The 21694-nt window shown below is 41.1% G+C and overlaps 1 long non-coding RNA gene across 3 annotated transcripts in view; it reads right to left on the bottom strand.

Annotated features, from left to right (window-relative positions):
- LOC146833924 (uncharacterized) overlaps window positions 1-21236 on the bottom strand; it is a 71555-nt gene extending 50319 nt beyond the window's left edge. Inside the window, exons 1-3 of one of the 3 annotated variants that reach the window (XR_014960288.1) lie at window positions 21159-21236; window positions 20635-20736; window positions 17291-17394 (exon numbers count right to left, since the gene is read on the bottom strand). This is a non-coding gene — a long non-coding RNA (uncharacterized LOC146833924). Of the gene's footprint in view, window positions 1-17290; window positions 17395-20502; window positions 20737-21158 lie in introns of all 3 variants that reach the window. The other 2 variants (XR_014960289.1, XR_014960287.1) reach the window with 2 other exon arrangements.
- Window positions 21237-21694: the final 458 nt, after the last annotated feature.

Below are 21694 nucleotides of genomic sequence, written 5' to 3'. Positions count from 1 at the left end.
ACATTTTATACGCCTCATGAGTGAGATTGATCAAGGAGACATCATTGATTAACAATGTGTATGGGATGGTTAATGTGGTAAATAAAGTGGTCCAGACTCGGTGAGTAAAATAGAAGATCCTTTATTTTAGTGCGGAGGTAGGCGAGAGCGGACTCTTCCAAGCAGGAGACAGAAGTCCAACTGCCTTGGAACAGAACGTCAACTCTAGGAGAAACATAGAACAAGAATGTGAAAGGATTATTACATCAAAGCATTCTACAAAGACTAGACCATGTACTACACATCTTCTTCCTTTCCAATGACAAAAACTAGAAACTCATCAAAGAAGAAAAAAGGAAAAGGATGGGGTGAGGTGGGAATAAACAATAGAAAACAGGTTAACAAACAAAATCCTTAAGATACATGGGTGGCTTGCGGCACCTGAGAGAGCGGAACGAACCAATGCTCTCTGAGCTGGGAATAAAAGTTTAGTTACCACTTACAGGAATGAGAGAATCACCCCCACCCAGAGCAGTACCTGAAACTCCAGGGAGAGTGGCATCCACTGGATCCTGAGCTAACACATAGCCACTATTACTGAGTGACCCCACGTGCTTGCTTTGCTCATTATGGCGACTGTTCTTGTATAGAGCTACACTCACCATTGTTTAAGATGACGCAGTGCTCAAGGACTTTTTGGACAGTGAAAGGTCCTTTAAACTTGGAGAAGCCTCTCTCAATCCTGCCAGTTTTGATCTTAACTTGATCGCCTATGCTAAAGTGACAGCCATTATTCACCGGTTTCTGTGGTGCAAACTGTACCTCACGTAAGTTGACTAACGGTTTTATCCAAGGAGGAACTAATTTAGTACCAGGGGACCTGAACCTCATCAATTCAAAAGGAGATTTTTCACCATGAAGGTGTGGAGTGGAACGATAAGCCCAAAGCATCTCATTAACCATTTGTACAACACAACCATTAGCCAAGGCCATTTGAATGATCCTTTTGACCACCTTATTAGCCCTCTCGCTCAAGCCGTTCCCCTGAGGGAGGTGCGGTGGTGGGATATTCCACAACTTATTAAGAAGGTTTGCATTTCTTTAGAAACTAACTGTGTGCCATTGTCTGTAATGTGAACAGAGGGGATACCCGCATCTTTGAAAAGTTTTCTCAAAAACTTTATTGTGCTCTCGGTGGTAATGTTGTTGGTAAATTCAACCACCAGCCATTTGGAATAAACATCCACCAAGACAATACCAAACCTGTCAAACTCATGCAATTCACCCATGGGGCTGATGAAATCCAGGTGACCAGTTCGGTAATGTTGGGGAGTGGAAAAGTATCAGTAACAACACACTGGTTCAAGGAGCGCATGTCAACACAGAATCTCAACTTGCCATCTGCCATCTTAGTAATTACAACAGGAGAAATCCAAGGAGAAGCTTCTACCGGCTCTATCACTCCTGTGTCAAGCATCTCTTTGATGAGATTTTTAATCTCGTCTTTTACTACGATGGGTAAATGCCTGACTTTATGTTGAACAGGAATCGAGTCTTTTTTGAGTAGTATGCGATGAGCATACTGTTGAAGTTCAAGAAAGAAAAGCAGACTCCAGAGCCCTTTAAGTTGACCCAGTTCTTCTCTGAAGACTACATGTGCTTCTTCGAGAATGCTGTCCAGATGCTTATCTTATGACCATGATTTGTATGGGTGCCTCGGGTTGACTATGGTGTGTAGGTCATATTGGTGTACCCACCCTAAAATAGCTGGGCCAAGGTCAGGTACATATATTTTGCCAAGAATGTTTCTGTGAGAGAAAGAAATGTGAGCCTCAAAATACCCAAGTACGTCAATAGGCTCACCCTGATAACCACCAGGAGAAATGTCTTTGGGAAGAAGTGGTCTGTTGCCCCACTTCTCATTAAAGAGACATTTGGGAATGATGGTGAATTTAGGCCCAGTATCAACCATTAAAGAGACATTGCAACCATCAATGGAGAAAATAGCCTTGGGCCTATTTTTTCTCCTGTCATCTTCACTTTTTACATCATCAGAATTGATAACTAAAATCTTATCACCGTCACATTCATCACCCATCTCAACATCATGTACAGTAGCAATACTAGGGTGAAATTTGCTTCTACATACTCGAGCATAATGGCCGATACGGACGCATTTAAGACATTCCTGCTTGGAAGCGAAATAAAACTTGGAGTCAGAGGTGTGTGCGTTGCTGCCACACCTATTACACATTATATTAGTAACAAACATCTGGTTGGCGCTCACAGGTTTAGAGATAAAGGGTTTCTTCACAATTTTTTTTTTTTTTTTAATTACAGCAATGGTGCCAGAGACGTCAACATCATGGCAGAAGTCACGATGCTCCTGTGAAGAAATTTCATTCATGTCAGGGTTGGGATTTCTTTTCTCTAACTACTTCATGCAGCCTTCGGATTCCTCCACTACCTTAGCAGGGTCAATGGCAGTCTTGAGGTTGGGGTTCTTTGCCGCCGATAAATGCTCCTGGATTTTCTTTGTTGTTGCATTGGATGATGAGTTGATCTCTAATCAACTCATCAGTCATGGCTCCAAATTTGCACTTTATAGACATTTCTCTCAGTCTTGAGATAAACTCCTCAATAGACTCACCTGTTTTTTGATGTTGGGTGTAAAACTTGTACCTATTCATTACTACGTTCTCCTCTTTGGCATATCTCACTTCTAACCTACAAACAGCCTCTTTGTAGTCATCGGGCATGGCTTGGCCATTAGCTTGGAGTGCTTGGGGAAGGTAGCAAAAAAACGCTGTCCTTCTTTATCTAATGTGCTCAAAAGTAGGGCTTTCTTCCTCTTGGCTGAAAAGTCTTGAACATCTATGGCATCTAAATAATTTTCAAACATGAGGATCAAGTCCTCCCAAGGAATACTAGGTGGACCAGGATGTGCTAAGAAATTGGGGGGGTGAAACAACAGAAACATGAGAATCAGCCATAATGAGGAAGAGGTTCAAAAGGTTTGAAAGATTATAACCAGAGGTAAAAAATGCCAACATTTGTCTGTGATACAGTACACAGTAGGAGTCGAGAAGGCAACTGATTAGGGATACTTGAGGAAAATGCCCAAAATGAACTACAATGTATAGCATAGTAAGCGTATGTTTCGCTGTAGAAAGGGTGAAGAAACACTAAAAATTGTAGGAGTTCACAGAAGTAAACAAGCAGCAGGAGGCGTGTATATCACCGTGGAGGAGCAAATATATGTTCAAAAGATGTGCAACACAATATACAATAGGCGTGTATATCGATGAGGAGAAAAGACAGGGTGCCAAACAGTACCTTAAACAATCCTGAAGGAGGAGCGAGACACCACTCCAAGTTTATCGCTGTGACTCGTATGTCGGGTGGAATTTGCGCTCACGGTTGAGGAAGCTCGTCAGTTGCTATGGGGATGAAGAAACACAAGACCAAAGAGGATGTATGACGTTACAACGCATACTTTTACAACGCATGCACTTACAACGCAATTTTTACAACACAACATCCACTACAACGCATTCCATTACATCGCATGACACTACAACGCATCTTTAAAAACTACCTTTACAACGCATTCCATTACATCGCATACTACCTTTACAACGCATACCATTACAACGCATAATATTACATTGCATTTAAGGTAAGTATTGAATAGTATAGGGGTAAAAATTACTATTCTAACTCCAGGGGGTGCAACAGTAGGATAAGTGTTGGATAGTATAGGGGTAAAAATAACTATTCTAACTCCAGGGGGTTCAACAGTAGGGTAAGTGTTGGATAGTATAGGGGTAAAAATTACTATTCTAACTCCAGGGGGTGCAACAGTAGGGTAAGTGTTGGATAGTATAGGGGTAAAAATTACTATTCTAACTCCAGGGGGTGCAACAGTAGGGAAAGTGTTGGATAGTATAGTGGTAAAAATTACTATTCTAACTCCAGGGGGTGCAACAGTAGGGTAAGTGTTGGATAGTATAGGGGTAAAAATTACTATTCTAACTCCAGGGGGTGCAACAGTAGGGTAAGTGTTGGATAGTATAGGGGTAAAAATTACTATTCTAACTCCAGGGGGTGCAACAGTAGGGTAAGTGTTGGATAGTATAGGGGTAAAAATTACTATTCTAACTCCAGGGGGTGCAACAGTAGGGTAAGTGTTGGCTAGTATAGGGGTAAAAATTACTATTCTAACTCCAGGGGGTGCAACAGTAGGGTAAGTGTTGGATAGTGTAGTGTAATATTATGTGTTGTAATGGTATGCGTTGTAAAGGTAGTATGCGATGTAATGGAATGCGTTGTAAAGGTAGTTTTTAAAAATGCGTTGTAGTGTCATGCGATGTAATGGAATGCGTTGTAGTGGATGTTGCGTTGTAAAAATTGCGTTGTAAGTGTAGTGCGTTGTAAAAGTTGCATTGTAAAGGTTGTTCCCCGACCAAAGATGACCGCCGACGTCCTCAGCTGGCGTGTTGCGTCGCAGCGTAGTGCAAGTGAGGAAAGAGCACGCAAATACATTCTGCGCCGTACAGGGCATTGCCAGGATACAATTGTAGACATGGTCGTCAAGGAAACATGGACGCCGAAGCACTGAAGATGCGTCACGTAGCAAGGACTGGGTTGCGTTACGTTTGGTGAGTTGAGCCGATACGTCACAGGAGAGAAGTCGCAGGAATGAGGAACTGCACCAAAGCGATTTACCAGGCCATGGAGGAACCAAAACTGCTGTCCACTCTCGCCGAAGTCTTCGTGTACTGCTTACCTCTGCTCCGCTCTGCTCCCGGTACGCTGAACAGGGCTCAACCAGGAGAATGACGAAGGATCTGCACGCTGGGCTCGTTGAGGATCATTGCCAAGATGTGGTAAATAAGCAGGAGACAAGAGTCTAACTGTCTTGGAACAGAACATCAACTCGAAGAGAAACATAGAACAGAAATGTGAAAGGATTATTACATCAAAGCATTCTACAGAGACTAGACCATGTACTACAGTTAACATACTATTAATATTATTGTTACTGCCCTGCTACATGGTTAGAAGCCAATGGGATTATAAACAAATGTTTGCATGAGGTTAAGGGACAGTTTAGGAAATTCAATCACGTATGTCTGTCATCCCTTTGGCGTATCCCTCCAAGTAAAGCTATTTACCGCCATTATCTCTTAGGCAGGCCAATTGCCCCTGCACGGGGGTAAAAAGGGGACTAGGTTACATGAGCAAACTATCGGAATTCGGCACTTAAACTTGCCTGACCCTCCAGTTAGATGATCTGGAAACAAATATCTGGTCAGAACGGAATTTGTCAGTGTCAAATGTCAGCTATTGTTAGTTCACAAGCAAATAAACCGCATGGGCTTACCAGATACTGACCACTGTGCATGACTCAGACAGACACAAACTTCAATAGAGTTTGAAGAACAGCGTTCCATGCCTGTACTGCAGATTAATACTTTCCACACTTGTTCTCCATCCAGTTAATGTGAGTATGAAGCTCTGTTGCACTGCTGACATGTGAAGCAAACAGCAAACCTGCCACAACCTGTCAAACCTCGGCCTAGTGCTTCCTCCTTTATAAAGAAAAAATCACAGAGGCATCCATAAGAAGGAGACAAACTACAAATGTAGGATGTGATGCACATTTTTTTCTATGTATGGGAATTGTCTGCACACATAGATTTCCACCTACTTCTACGTAGAGATCTGGATGATGTTTACCAATTCCATCTCCACATTGTAAGAGAATTATGAGTCTCCCCCCTGACACGAGGGGGTGTAGTCTCCTACTACTGTAATTTTGACTGCCAATTTACTAATAGTAACTTTGCTGTCAGACTTTTTCATAATATATGTCAAAATCTCCGCTAGTGGGGTGCAGAACTCCAAATGGAAGAGAATATGTAAATACTCTATACTTGACCCAAATCACAGACATGCATCGATACATCCCATGCACTGGGACTATGTGAGCCTGTGGACAATAGGAACCATTTACATCCTCTAGGCCACAGACCACAAAACTCAAACAGAAGAGGCACTTCATTGAAACAAGCATTGGCATATCCAATAGGTCTCACCTTTTGGACCTAATAAGAGTTTAGCCATGCAGATCATTAACTTGGGTAGTTCAATTATAGATTAATTCCTAAATATGTGTAGGGCTGCTCAAGCCCAAATAGTATCCATTCACAAAAAACATATTGTACACAAAATAATGTGTATGCCACATTGCAGGCACATGTCTTGTATCCCTCAGTTTGCACTACTGTCAGTAGCCCCTGGGACATCAGAGCTATACTTCGTTTACATACATCTTTGTAGCACGAGAGACAGCAGAGCTACCCCACAAGTATCAAAGTTCTCATTGATGTTTGAGTCAACAGAGATCTACATCAGGTTGCACTGCTTGGATCAAAGCCTTAGACAGAAGAGCTACCTCATTGGTGCACATCTCCCAGTAATGTTTCAGGCAGCAGAGCAATCAATTGGGTTACATTGATTTGATTAATGCCTGAGCCAGTGCATACTGTAAGACCGTCCAGAGCTCTGATGAACATTTGGGACAGCAGAACTTCCTCTTAGGTCACACAGATGTGGGCAAAGTCATGGGTAGCACAGCTGTTTCTTAGCATGCATACGTCTAAGTAGTAATTATGATAACAGAGTCCGCCCCTCAGGTAACACACCTATGTAAGGCCTGTGACAAGAGAGCTACTCCTGGGGTCACAATGCACTCTGTGACTGCCAAGACTGAAGAGCTATCCCTCAGTTTCCATTGCCATCATGAACAACTGAGAGAGGAGAGCAATACTTAATTTACACACATGTAGGTAGTACGAGAGTCAGCAGAACTACCCTAAATGCGTCACAGCTCTCAATGTCTGCGTATCCACAGATCTACCTCAGGATACACTGCTCTCATCAAGGCCTTCGATAAAAGTGTATTCTATCGTTGCACATGTCTCAGCAATGCTAAAAACAGCAGAGCTATTGACTGTGCCACATCACTCTCATTAATGTCTGAGACAGGAGAGTTCTATCAGAGGCCCCAAAGCTGTCGTCAACAGTTGGGACAGCAAAGCTACTCCACAGGTTACATGGATTTATGGTTCCAGCGAGACCTGTCCTTCGCAGACAAGCATGCATATGCAAAGATAAGCGTCAGGGTACACAGCTCTCACTAGGCCATAAAACCTCAGTGCTATACCAATGATTACTCTCAGACTACACACCTATGAGTGAGGGTTGAGATAGCAAAGCAGTCCCTCAAGCAAAACAGTTCTCATATGTGAAGCGCTCAGAGACAGATAAAGCTTGTGTTTCTTCAGGTAACACACCACACGCTCAATGGTTAGATTCTAGAAGCCTTCACAAGGCGGTTACACACCTTGCACTCAATGGTTAGACTCTTGAAACATCCACAAGGTGACCCATTTGCCGTTAATGCCTAAGACAGCAGAGCTGCCTGTTAACCTTTGCCAGGACTATCGAAAGTAATCAATTTTGCATCCACAAATGTTTTCCACATAATTATGGAATTGGCCCATTCCTACATGATCTGCTGCATAATCTGCGGATTTTAACAAAACATATTTCTAGCTCAAAAGGAGTAAAAGTTTCTAAAATGTGGGGACACCAGAAGGGATGGCCCTTCACATAGGTTGACTGGTCACATCTCAATTTCTTATTGTTGTATTGAAGAGTTAAACTGGTACAAATTAGTTGAAATCTGTGTACTGGCATTGGTGCAAGTGTGCACAAATGACAAAATAATGAATTAAAGCTATCAAAAAATTCCTGCACAAATTACACATGATCTGGCCTCAGATGTCAGAGCTAGCCTGTGTTAGATTAACAATCTCTCAGTATCGAGTGAACAGCAAACCTAGCTACAGCACTCAGGCCTTAGACAGCAGAGCTATCTGTAATGTTCAGTGGCTCCAACTGACATCATCTTCGTCTCAACATTCAAAATGATTCCATTCAAGTCAATCAGACCTGCTTTGTCGACACTTAATATTGTTAATAACCTTTCGTCACTGCTTGAGGGAAGGCGGTTCTGAGCATTAAGCACCCTGTGAGAAAGAACAGTCCTATGCTGCTGCTCATGGAAACCTCTCACGTCTGGAGTATCAGCGCCTGTGAAGCACGTTAATGTTACCTCAGGAATTCAAGCCTCTTTGAAGTATGTTAATCTCACTTTTTGCATATCCCAGTACAGTGATGTTTGAGTGTGGAAACAGTAAGCACACGCACACACATTAAACAATCAGACACACACGTAAAGGCCCACACAAAACCCACACAGGCACACGCAAACATAAAGACCCCTGTCACAACTTACTCGATACAACTCCACTCAAAACATACATTTATTTTAACCTTTAAGATTGTAACCTTTAAGAGTACATCTGAAAAGGAAATCAACAGATAAAACTATTTTGACTTGGCAGAGGCTCAGAAAATACCCTTGACTATAGTGGCAGTGGATGCAGCCAAAGTCTTTGACCAGGTACACTGGCCTTATTTATGGGAGGCTTTGCGAAGCTTTGGTTTTCCACAGAATATGGTAACGGTGGTCTAGACTTTATATCATGGTCCTAAAGCCAGAGTTTTGATAAACGAGAGGCTGTCAGACTGGTTTGAAATTTTTAGAGGAACAAGGCATGGTTGCCCCCTTTCCCCGCTCCTCTTTAATATATAAATTGAGCCTTTAGCTAATTTGATCAGGGTGGATATGGCTATTCTTCCCTTTACATTCCACACTTTTGAAGCTAATGTAGGGCTCTATGCAGACGACCTGCTGCTCTAAACAAGTAATCCGCAAGACACAATCCCAAACTTGATGAGGAAGGCAGATGTCTTCGGCCACATTTCTGGGTACAAAGTGAACTCAGGGAAAACTGAGATTATGGATTGGAATCAGGAGGTGGCAAGTAGTGGGGCGAAGAACCAAATAAGATACTTGGGAGTCCAAATAACACAGAATATCGAAGATACTATAAAAGTAAATTGGAAGAAAGTTAGTCAAGAAGTTATAGGTTTGCTTTCTAAATGGGCAAATTTACCACTCAATAGTTACGGTAGGGTTAATCTCATAAAAATGATTCTTTTGCCAAAAGTGACATTTTTGTTTAATACTATCCCGTTGACCTTCCAAAAGAAAGATATAGCAAAACTTCAGGGAAGAATAGGAAGTTTTATTTGGGCAGCAAAAGGTCCAAGGATTTCCTGGAAAATATTACGTAGACGACTTGAAATTGGAGGACTGGCATTACCAGACATACTTGCATATTTTTATGCTTTTCAGTTTAAGAATGTTTGTACCCTTGCTAACAAAGTTGACAAATCAACGATAGGTGCACTCTTTGAAGCATTATTGAAAGATGTACCTCAAAGTCAAATTGGTTTTCTTTTTGAATATGGGGACCCTACATTGTTTTCAAAAGTGAGGCTTAAGATTTTAAAGTCAGCACTGAAAACATGGATGTCTGTGCGAAGGACTTTAAGACTCCCATTTTTCATCATGGGCATCAATTTGGGATTCTCCCAGTACGCCGGAGTGCTTGAGAGACCAATTAAGTCAACCTTTGAAAACTGGAGGCATCCGCTGTTGGGCAGACCTTAAGGTCGGTATTACCTTGATCAGTTGGGAAGCATTGAGAAATTGTACTAACGGTTTGCTTACAAGGTTCAAATACTATCAACTAAGCTCTTGGTGGGCAACGCAAGATTGGGCAGAGTTTGAGGATTCTAAATTTGACCAAGTAATGTGAGCCGGTCAGTGGAGTAAGGAAACATCGTTTTGGTATTGGGCCTTTGTGGAGACAGGTGGACAGATTAAGAACGAAATCTTGAAATTGTGGGGCGAAGAGTTAGAAAATCGGGACTTGATGCAAATGTAGAATAATTCATATATCACGTTACAAAAAGTAGTAAAATCAGCACCACTAAAACAAAATCACCTGTTCACCACATACAGGGTGTATTGGTTTCCTGTAAAACTCTCCAAGGTCACAGGTAACATATATACCTGTCCCAGGTGCATGCAAGTGGAGGCTGACGATACACATATGTTTATGTCATGTTCAAAAACAGTCCCTTTCTGGAATGCGATTAGTGTTTCTCTAGGAGAAATCATTGGGATATAACTAAAAGTAACAGTATGTTGAATTTTTTTGGGGCTAAGTTTGGATCAAGAATTGCAAATTTCTGTTGTCGAATCCAGATTTTTGTTTTATGTTGTTTTGCTGGCAAGACGGGAGATTTGTAAATTATGAAAATCCGAGAACCCTCCGGTCTTTTCAGAATGCCTTAGGAACATTATATATATTAGTGAATCTGATATGGCGTGTGATCAAAAAAGCAGAGAGAAAGTTTGGGTTCCGTTGATAAAGTGGAGAGAAAAGGTAACGTGAGTCCTATGATTATGCCATCTACTCTGTTGGCCATATTATCTCCTGTTTTCCAGCAGGCCCATTTAGTATTTGGAGATGGAATTGGAAACAGTTGTATACTTGTGGGCTATTACTCTTGGGTGTCGCTCTATGGTCCACGGTCAGGTTCCCCACGGCACGACCTAGAGGGACTAGAGTATAACCCATCAAGATATTTGGCAAAATGAGGACAAAAAAATAAAAACAGATAAAACTATTTAGAGGCAAGAGCTGGGAAGTGCCAATGCTTCTGTCTTCTGCCCAGTCTAAAATGCAAAGTGTTTTCATCTCATTCTTACACCAAGACTACGTGCTATCAAAGACAAGTCTGAATATGATCACAGCAACCTTGACGCAATACACTGAAAAATGACACTTTGTACTTAGGAGTGCTGTAAGCCCACACAGAGCAAATGGTTACAGAAATGTGTTAAAGATAGGTACATTTGGTCATTGTGTGACTTCAGCAAATACATTTATAGTTGGTCTTGATGTCAACAAGGCTTCAACCCAAAAATATATATTTTATAACACCATTAAAATTCGTTCACATGACATACTTTTTTTGTGAAGCAGGGGTCACATCACTTCATAAAACGTAAATTTGCATTTCATAATACTTCAAACCTACAAGCTGCCACATCAACACTATGTTGACTATAAGTAAATTAACACTTTGGCATGATGTCAACATTGCCCAAAAGATTACCTTTAAATTATGAGGTCGTATCAAGGTTTTATGCTGTCAGAAAAATTATTGTTTGACAACATTTATTGACAGTTGACCCTCTAGTCATACGTCCTGTGCTGTTTAAACGATGTTGTCACTTTCTACAAATACTGCAAACATGCACACATATGTAATATACGTCCGTGTGATGCCAAAGCTGTCCGAACTCATTAAACTTGTTTGTATATGCAGGATACAACGTTGCCACAACTCATAAACACACGTTTAGTCTTTGTCAGTGCATGAATATCCATCACAACCATAAAGTTTGCCCTTTTAATGACACTGAAAGTATGACCACATAGAAAAGTAATCTGTATTCTTTCACATCAGCATTTCTGCTCATTAAACAAGTTTGGAGGGTTGGGAAGGGAACAGAGGGGCATATCAGCAACAACCGGCGATAATTATCGCTAAGCGCACTTAGCGCTAGGATAATTATCGCCGGCTAGCGTGGATTTTTATCGCTGAGATAGCGTGCTATTAGCAACACTTATCTCAAAAGCGATAAAAATCCTAGCGCTAACTGCCAAACGTGTGATTATCTCTGGAAACCCAGCAATAATCCCACGAAATTTGGCGATAGGTTGCTGATAGGGCTTCACATACTTTGCCATGATATCCACCTTCTATAGGATATCATGGCTAAGTCAGTTTCAAAGCAGGCGTAAGGAAAGTAGCGATAACAGAGGTTATTGCTACTTTTCTTGACGCTATGCTGATTTGCGTGAGGCTTGATAATAGGAGAAATGACGCTTAGCGACATTTTTCCCGTTATCCTGGGAGGAACGCCCACATTGCATCTCATTAGAGATGCAAACATGGGCGTTAGGAATTCAGGCGCTAAGGCAAGATTTCACGCAATAGTGTGACCTTGCTGATATAGCTATGCACCATGGACAAATGTTGAATGGGAGGAGATTTAAAAAGCAGCAACACTGCCAGCTGTGCATCAGGGGAAAATGTTCGAGTCACGGCGTCGACTCAACAATCGATTTTGGCAAATCACTCAATTTACCCGTTCCTAATGTAAACAAATAACTGGCGCTCATGTAAAGCGCTCCAATACTTTACAGTTAGCGCTAATAAATCATTGTAAAACATACCGAAGACACAAGCAGGGGGCTCATGTGAGCCAGCCAACCCAGTTGCTGCTAACATTTAAGGAATTCAGGTGCTGCACTGAGTGCAGGCAAGAGTCAGCTATAAACAAACCAGATGGGAGGAGGGAGGAGAGGCCATAACAGCTGTAGTGTGATGGCCAACACAAACATCCTCTTAATGAAATCACAGGGAAGCACCTCAGCACATAGTGGAGGGGCATTTTCCACAAATGCACCAATAATAAGCAAGCATTTTAAAATGCCACACATAACAACTAATAGGAATTGGGAGGAGTGCTAAACACCCATACAGAGATACAACAGGTCGAGGCTCGACCTAAAAAGACAGATCTTGAAGTTATCTTTGTTATTTATCACTGCAAGAAACGACATGGTCTTCCTTCATACACCATCAGTGAAGCAGACACACCTAGCATGTAGCAGAGGCTAGTGAACTCTGTCATTGCATTGGGAGTGGAAGTATGCATTGTGGGGTAAGTCAAGAACAATTGACAGAATGAATGCCGGCGGATGAAGGAGTTTACCCTGGTTCAAGAAGAGAAGGCTCCCATCTCCATTCTTGCTTGCAACCCCCACTCCCGAGTCCACCCCACTGTTCAACTTGACCTGCTATGCGACCTGCCTGTTCCAGGGAAAATAATGAACTCCCATAGATTAAATGTATCACTTTAATCCACACTTGTCTCACGCTCTTTCCCCTTTAACGCCCCCACATATAGTTACATACCTTACACTTTTCACTCACACAGATTTTTACAATCCAAAATGTAGTTCAAGTTGTAATTAAATAGGCTAATCTTTATACCGTCTTTTCTTTTTAAACAGTCCTCATTTCAGTTCCATTGGTGCTACTTGCTGGAGCAACAGTGTCATCTACAGTTGAAGGGAAACAACCAGATTATACATCCAAATGTATCCCAACCACGCCTACCAGTTTACCTTACCTATGTCTATGATCTAGTCCTTTGTGTAATCTGTTTTTATATCCATCATCACTGATATGATTGTCTCTTTGTTATATATGTTTATGTTACATGTATCCAGCATATACTTTCGTTGATAATCAGTAGCCTTATAATGTGATGAATCTTATCATGACCGCTTATGTTTTGCAGGTCCTGTGTTCTGTCCATTCCTCCACTTACTCTTATGACCCAAAGGATACGCAGAGATCTGGATTTTCCAGACAATAGCTAGATGGCAAATTCTTGTAAGCCTTTAACAAGATAATTTACAATACTTTATACTCTGACTTAATTCCCTTAAACCACATATCTGGTTTGTTATTTTTGAAGTGCAGCTATATATGCCTGCAACCAATATATAAAGTTGCTAAATAAAACATTTCTGGTGAGTATAGATATGTTTTCATAACTATCCTCTTTTGGCATCCATTTCAATATTGCTAACATCAGTTCAATGTTTTTCAAATGTCTTAAAACCTTAATAATTTGCAGACTGTATTTGCTTGTGTCCAATAATAACAACTTCATCCAACTAGCTTTGATCCAAACATCATTATTCTATGTGCATTCCTGACGTTTTTATATACACTGACACTAAGCATGTATTCTAATATTTTATTTATGTAATGAATTCTATCTATACATCGTCATTGATCCAGTGCTCATCATGTGAACACCACAGACCACACATCAGACATTAGGGGTATCCTAGACAACTCCTATGGATTGCAGGGCATGGCCTAATCCTGTCCTTTGAGAAAATCTGTTTTTTCAGTAACAATACACTGTGAGGGGAGATATTCAACAAACGGGGGAGAAACTATGCAAAATCAGCCCTCAGCAGGAAGCCATACCAAGGTTGCTAGAAATATTGACCAGTGTCTTGGATAAGATTAAGCGACCTATTCAAGTCATGCTAGAGGGAACAGCCCACAACACACAAGTTCCTGTCATGATCTGAAGGGCCAAAACATATGCTTCCAGTCAACATGAGCACACCACCAACTTGTAAGGCCCACCATACCCCGAAAACCCAAAGAACAACCTTGGAATCCCCTAGCACAACAACAGCGTCCAGGGGGTCCAATATGGCATAGCCAGAGCCATTGAACCCACCCCTTCACCCTGACTCTCCCCAGGCCAGATCAGCAACCACCAAAATTATAAACATTTGTACCAAACCTTCACTACCTCATACTTATATAAAACCAAACACAAATGTTATACCCACCCATCCAAATCCTGTATATTGCTTTATTTGGTACCTTTGTAAATAAATATTACTTTTACCTACCATTCATAACAACATCAATAAACCGGTGTGTTTACTTGTGTTTCTATGTGTTTAAAAAGGTATTATATGAAAAATGTTACAATAATGTGCTTCACATTCTGCATTGTGGCACATTGTCCAGTACAGAAACACATACATCAACATGCATCACCACTCATTCAGGAAAGAATTTCAACACATCCTAGTTCCTCACAAGATATTTTATGGTGTTTTGTTAAAATTCAATAAATCTTCTTATTTGAAAATATGAAATATGGAATTCACCTTTGTGAATTGAGCACCAAGGGCCATATGTAGGTAGCCTAATACCGGTCGGTAACGGCCAATTTTCGGTAAAAATCCCGTTACCGACCGGTATTCAGGCTTTTGGTATGTAGGGGGGACATTTCAGGATTCGGTAATTTACAGAATCGGTAAAATTACCGAATCGGTAATTTTAGCGATTCGGTAAATACCGAATCCTGAAATGAGATGTAGGGGGAGTGTGTGGGTGTTGTGTGGATTCGTTATTTACCACCAACTAAAAGTTGGTGGTAAATGACGAATGGCTTAGAAAAAGCATTTTTTGGCACTTAGAAGTGTGCAATGTGGCAGACATACATGCCCTTAGGGCATGTATGTGTGCCACATGTGCACACATGCAGGAATCAGGGGTGCAACAGGGTGTCACTGTGACACCCTTCCACCCTTGATTGTGCTCCCCCCATTACCGAATCGGTATTTACCGATTCGGTAATGGTAACTGGCTTCCCATTGATTCCTATGGGCCTCCTGGCCCATAGGAATCAATAGGAAGCCAGTTACCATTACCGAATCGGTAAATACCGATTCTAAATTACCGACCAATTCCGATTCGGTAATTTTTACCGACTGATTACCTACATAGCATTTACCACTTCATAAATACCGAATCGGTAAAATTCGGTATTTATGAAGTGGTAAATGTTAGGCTACCTACATAAGGCCCTATGTAACAGGGATATTCATATCAGACCTGTTGGGAAAGCTCAATAGAATTAGCTCCTATTCGCCGCACTTAGGTCAGCTACAACTTTCTCACCTTGCCTATGCAGACAACATCGTCTTCTTTAGTCTAAGGTTGGTCTGATCAGATTACTAATCGAACTTTCTGAGTTTTGTTTGCCAACAAGTTGGAAATCAACATATCAAAATCAAAACCAATGCTTATTACAAACCGGTTAGCCCCACAATATCAAATCTGGCTAGAAGGCAAACTATTGGAGAACGTATCCAGCTATAAGTATTTGGGATAATATATAGATAACAAGTTATCCCATCGTGAGCAGACAAACTACATGACACAGCGAGCTGGTGCCTTAACATTTGCCATCATGTCGCTGGCAAAGGAACTGGGGGGACCATCACTAAGGCCGTTGCTCTTGGTGATAGCCGCCAAAACCCTGCTAACCCTAACTTACGCTAGCGCTGCTATGTATGGGAAATATTCAGTGATTCTTAATAACCTAATAACAAGCATTTATAAAAAGGTTCTTCAAGTTTCCACAACCGCCTCGCCAGGGCAAATGCGCCTAGAATTCGAGTTAATGAAAGAAATACTGGGTATACTATATACGTTTATTAAAGTCTGGTACCGGATAAAAAACCTAGAGTAAAATAGCCTCAACGAAGCACTATGGTCAGAACTGGAAATGGATCGCAGGTCAATCAATTCCGATACAGCGCACTTAAAGCAACCTGTACCAATGATCTCTGGAATAAAACATTCAAGTTAGCAATTAACAAAAATGTCATTCTTTGATATTGGATAAAAGCATTTTCTTCCGAAGATCTCACTCATGGACAGTGACTAACAAATATAAAGTCCTTAAATCGTCAGCCTACCTAGATTCTAAATTCTCTAGCCACATAAAAAGACAATTGATGGCATTGCGGTTTGGGATGTTCCCTACATTGGCAGACGCACTGCACTGGAAGCACACAGATGCCATCTTTGCTGCAGTCAAAAAGAAGACTTCATTCATCTTATATGTCACTGAAAGAAATTACAACCAGCATAACTCACTTTTTTAAGGAGAGCTTTCTTGGACAGAGGAATACGTTCCTGTAGAACTGCATTTATTAGAGGCATGGACTCATCCGCCCCCCCCCCCTCCCAATGAACTGCAAACTGATAACGCTTTTACGTGCTCACAATCAAGCTGTGAAAGCAGAAGTACCTCTATGAGGCAACCTTAACAGGGGGGAAATGTCATTCTACCCTCTTGTGTAAAATCGCTACTGCAAGGAGAAGGAGACTCCACAGTCGGTCAACACCGATTACTATTAAAACACTGGATTCCCTTTAGCGGTATTGCCAGGACAATTCTGTTAGTTAAAGGACTAAGAGACTCACAGATGTAACTCATAGCTGGCCAGAAAGTAATTAATCTGACTGACACCCCAAATGCTCAGTTTTTTAACAAATGCACTTTACTTGTATTTTAGCATGCTCAGCTAGTAAAACAAGGAATCAAGAGCAAAGTAAGTTAGACACGTGGTACACATTGATTTCAAAATCAAATTAGTTCACATCAGTTGCTTTTTATACACTGCATGATACATTTTTATTCTGTAAAATGTTGAAACTATTTTACATTGCTGAATGAAGGATGTTGATTTACGTAAAATTGTTATGGTTTTAAGTAACAAAAAAGAATGTTGATTTATGTAAAATTGTTATGGTTTTAAGTAACTAAACAATAAAATGTATTACTTACTTTATTACTTAAAAAAAAAACAGGGATACTCAGGAAGGAGGAAGCTGGGAACAAGCACTGACTGCAGCGGGATAAGCAATGCACTGGACTATGCAGTTCCAAATCTAGAAAAAAAGTGGCTGAGTTAGTACCAGTGTTTAGTTGGTAAAAAAATAAGGAGCATATTTACAAAGAAGTGGCGAAGAGTGTTGTTAAGCCAAGAAGGCTAACGACACGCTTTGTCACTATCGAAACGCAGGGCTGCACCATATTTACTGGAAAACTGTGTGGCCCTGCGTTTCCCCCTGCACTTTAGCTGCCTAGCGCCAATGCAGGCACACTTGCACCATAGTGCAAGGGTGCCTGTGTTGAGGGAAAGATTGTTTATGTGCAGGAAGGTCCCTTGCACATAAACAATCTTTAAATGCTGTTTTGTAACTTCTATGTGTGCTGCTTAATGCAGCACACATAGAAGTTGCAAAACTGCATTTTTTTTTCAAATGATTGTTTATGTGCAGGAAGGGAGACCTTCCTACACATAAACAATCATTGGCATGTTGCTGATTCTATGTGTGCTGCACAAAGCAGCACACACAGAAACAGCAAAAACGAGGAGAAATAAAGCATGTTTCCTCGTTTCACCTGTTTAAGACCAGGTTTTCCCTGCTCTTAATTTTAGTGCTGCCTCCTATTTACGCTGCCCTTGTAAATAGGGGGTAGCTTCAAATTCAATAGGTGACGCGGTGGAACACACACCATAACACCCATTGCCCGCCACTTGAACGTTAAGTGTAGTGTGAAAGGGGGCCTTATTCACAAGGCAGCATTAAGACACGTTAAGTGGCCATGTTAAGTGGCTTAACACTGAAAGGGACATTGTGGTGGTGATAGGGTATTGTAAATATGCTCCTAAGTGCCTGGGCTCTCGTCAGGATACCATTGTAGCTTGAACCACACATTGCCCCTGCCATGCTGCCAATGATAGTAACGACACAACATCTAACCATCACACTCCTGCAAGTGTGACAATTCGGATTATTTCAGGCATCCAAAACAATGAGAATGGCTCGGGCATTAAGTAATAGTTATTTTTAATGCATATTCAATCAATAATAAACTGTTGTTGAGGTCATCTCTAAATTAGCCATACACTGCCACTTTGCGGCAGACTGTCTCAGGTTTCTGTGTTGAAAATTATGTGTGGTTGTCGAGCACCGGAAACCACCAGCTCAAATTAAGCACTGGTTAGTGCACAGAGCTAATCATCCCTGCAAGAGCTGCCTTCTCACTCTAGGAAAGAAGGAATCACCACCTAAGTTCCTGCTAATGTATGTGCTCAGGGTCCTGCTTACACTCCGTCTTTGTACTATTCATAGAAAGAGTGAAAGTGCACAGAATGCAGAAGGCACTTGTCACTAGCCAGGTGGGTATTGCCATTATCTTCCCAACATCTGAAAGGGTTGTGGTAAGTCTAAATTGTATGACCTGAAACAACTCCCCTCATGCTGGTGGCAGTTGACAGGCCCAAAAAAGCTCAACTGAGGACAGTGGAGGAATGTCCTCTCTGGATGTATGAAGTTTAGTACCAGGATGGAGTGCTCCCAGCAGCAGACACTTCACTGCTGACCACATGTGGTTGGCTGGGAGATGGACCTGCTAACACACCCAGCTTTTAAGTGGATACAGGCAACAAATGTTTAATAAAATATTTAGTTATCATAACTTAATATAATTGTTTAACATTAATAACAGTACAATTGCCCACTTTCCAAAGTCCTGAGTTAAGTGCTGGAATGGCTGAATATGGTCCAGTCTCTTAACTTTCCACAGACTCAGGGGGGTGTGGTGGGATAAAGGTGGTGCCTGATCTTGTGCCGCCAACCTCAATTTCTGCTGTCAGCCTTGGGTTTGCGCAGCTATAGACCCACGTCTAATAGGAGAACATCAATCAATGCAGATACGGCTGCTTGTACTATGCTTTCTAATTGTGGGCAGAGAGTATGGCAGTCGGGAGGGAGGGTATCAAGAATGGGCATCTAATTATGCCAGGTATTTAAATTATTTGCAATTACTGGGCCAGAGAGGGGATCACCTTAGTTGGAAAGCAGCATAGATGCCAGGTACAATTTGTATTGGGGTGAAAGACATTTTTGTTAAGGTGATGGACAGCAAGTTAGAGCTAATGTGGAAACAGCTCAAGGATGGTGGAAGAGTGGTGTATTACTCCCCATGACTCCTCTACTGCAACTTTTTAGATACCCTATTCTGATAGTGAAAGTGTTTGAAGACAGGGGAAGAGGGATGCTATTTTTATGTATCTATATGGATGTATTGGTTGTACTTAACCCTACTTGTGGCCCAATCCAATATTTGTGTACTGTTGTCATCAAATTAGGCGTGGGGGGTGTGGGACGGGTAGGGAAAGGGCAGTGCCACTAGAACTACATGGAAGAGCTAAATTAGACTACAGGGTCATCTTAATAAATGATGTACAAGAAACGGAACACTATGTGGCATAATACTTAATATTCTGTGGTAATATAACTTTGCTATATGGTCTTTTTAACAAAGTTTAATGCAGTATGGGGAAATGTTTCACCACCCATTGAGATGAAAGGTTTGCACGTTGCACACCAGTTTCATTCAAATATTTATTCCACACTGTAGGTTGAAAAAGAACTTCAGATACTCATTAGACGCCTACATCAGGGCCTGTCAATTCAGGATTATTATGGCCCCTCAGGGGGATACTTCCCTCACATTAACTCTACCAGAGGCGTTGGGCAGGGGTGCATTTTGTCTACCTTCCTTTTTCTGCTCTACGTAAATGAGATAAACAAAAACATCAGGTGGATAAAGTGAAGGATATACCGCATATGGGAACACAATCGGTATGCAGACGATGTGTTACTTCTTGCCCACACCGCTAACTGCCTACAGGTCCTATTAGGTGACTCTTGTACTTATATAGATGAGTTGGACTTGCAGGTAAGTTGCGATAAATCCATTGCCCCATTCACAAGCTGGTGTTAATAGCCCACACAAAAAAGTAGCAGTTGCACACCATGATATATCCGTTTTTCATATTTCTCAATGTTTCTCATTTTATTCCTGTTTGCGTGCAGACTGGGTTAAACGTTCCTCGCCTCCTTGCATGTGCGTGAACTCAAATAACAATTTGCAGCTACGTTGTGCTGCAAGCCCAATTGCACAGATTTAAAGAGTCAACTTACAACTTTTTCATTTTCATCATGTTTATTCCATATTTATCCAATTTTTCCAATTTAACTTTCTTAATCACGATAACACTGTCCATAGTCCAATTTGTTTCACATAAGGCAGTTGTGCCAATCCTGGCCTCTTACCACATCACGTATGGACTTAAATTCATGTTTACAGCTTCAAATCTCATTCCCAATGCATTTCGGGCTCTTTTTATGCCCTTCATCAGGGGCAGCTGTTTGATTCTAAAAATAATATAAACCCATGTTAATCTTCTGTGTTTCAACTCTATCATGATTTTACATGAATACATTCAGCCATGGTACAATCGATACATTGAACATAACACTACCCAATTCCCACTGAAATGGTTTCAAAAATGAAAAAACAAAATAGTTTCAAAGATGAAAAAACGAAAAATCCCTCAGTGTTTTCATAATATGCTAACATCGCAAGAGTTTACTGCAAGCGGAGACCTCCCCCACTCCATCCTCGATGTTCAACCTGCCATTCTACCCGCATTGCTAAATAAACGCTCGACTTGCCTGGTGTTCTCAACATTAACCTTGTGCTGAAATAAACTCAAACCCCTGCTGAAAACTAAAGTTAATTACAAATTAACATCGTGACCTCTCTCAATTCCGTTTCTGGTTAAAAAAGGGGTTACCTGTTTGTAATTCAAAAATCGTTCTAACTGCTCAGTGTTCTCCTTTTTTAATATCTGCCGTTAAACCCAGACTTCTCCTGAATGCGCAGTTTAAACATTGCCTTGATGCAAATTCAACCAATAGCGGTGATTCAATCTAATTGGATTACTTCCAGCTGAACATTGCGAGATATGATTCACCCTAGACATCAAAACCAGGTTCCTCCCTCATAACCTCCATAACTACATCTCCCACAAGTCTTTACGACGGAAACAGCCATATCATAAAATAAAACCATGCAATGAAAACCAAATAGTGAAACCAAAATCATGTCGTCAACCCTTCTGTCTTTTATAATAATGTGTCAGCACATTGTGTAACATGCCCGATCTTAAAGTACAGTCATTTGTACCAATGCAATAAATTAAAACATTATGCATCTTTGTTTGGTTCAATTTTACGAGTGTTCATGTAGTATCTCCGTTAAACTAGATGCTTGTTGAAACTCAAGAAAACAGTCCATAGATCCATATTTTTATCTCCATTTCCATGAATT

Source organism: Triturus cristatus, chromosome 4_2 (genome assembly GCF_964204655.1).
Source record: "Triturus cristatus chromosome 4_2, aTriCri1.1, whole genome shotgun sequence".
Taxonomy (NCBI): Eukaryota; Metazoa; Chordata; class Amphibia; order Caudata; family Salamandridae; genus Triturus; species Triturus cristatus.
Note: the sequence above shows the minus strand (reverse complement) of the source record. Positions and strands in the feature narration are given on the sequence as shown.